We start from the raw sequence: 454 nt of genomic DNA on the forward strand, positions 1-454 counted from the left end.
GGCCCCCCCCGCCTGCCGGTCCGGGCCCGACCCCGCTGCGGTGGTAGCCGCGGCAGCTCAGCTACTTGGCGAGCGCGCGGAGCTGCGGAGCTGCGGGGCAGGGCGGGGCGCGCACCAGGTCTGGCAGCAGCGGGAAAGGATGGGAGGACCGGGGGGAGGAGGCTTGGAGAAGGCGGAGGCCGGGAGGAGGCGGAGGCGCCGAGCTGAAGCCGGAGCCGCCCCAGTCCGCGCTGGCAACTTGAGCAAGTTCTTCGTCGCTGCCCCCTCTGGCGGGCAGCTGCTGCCCCGCAGGGGCCTGGCCCCTCCCCCGCGGCCAAGGTCAAAGCGGAATGCGGGGCCGGCCGGGGTCCACCTGCCCCCGCCCTAGCCACACTGGCTCGTGTCGGGCCGCGCCTCTTCCTCGGGAAACTCGAGTCCCGAATTTCCTTGGAACGCGCCCAGGCGGCTATGGCCA

Source organism: Tupaia chinensis, unplaced genomic scaffold (assembly GCF_000334495.1).
Source record: "Tupaia chinensis unplaced genomic scaffold, TupChi_1.0 Scaffold000492_1, whole genome shotgun sequence".
Taxonomy (NCBI): Eukaryota; Metazoa; Chordata; class Mammalia; order Scandentia; family Tupaiidae; genus Tupaia; species Tupaia belangeri.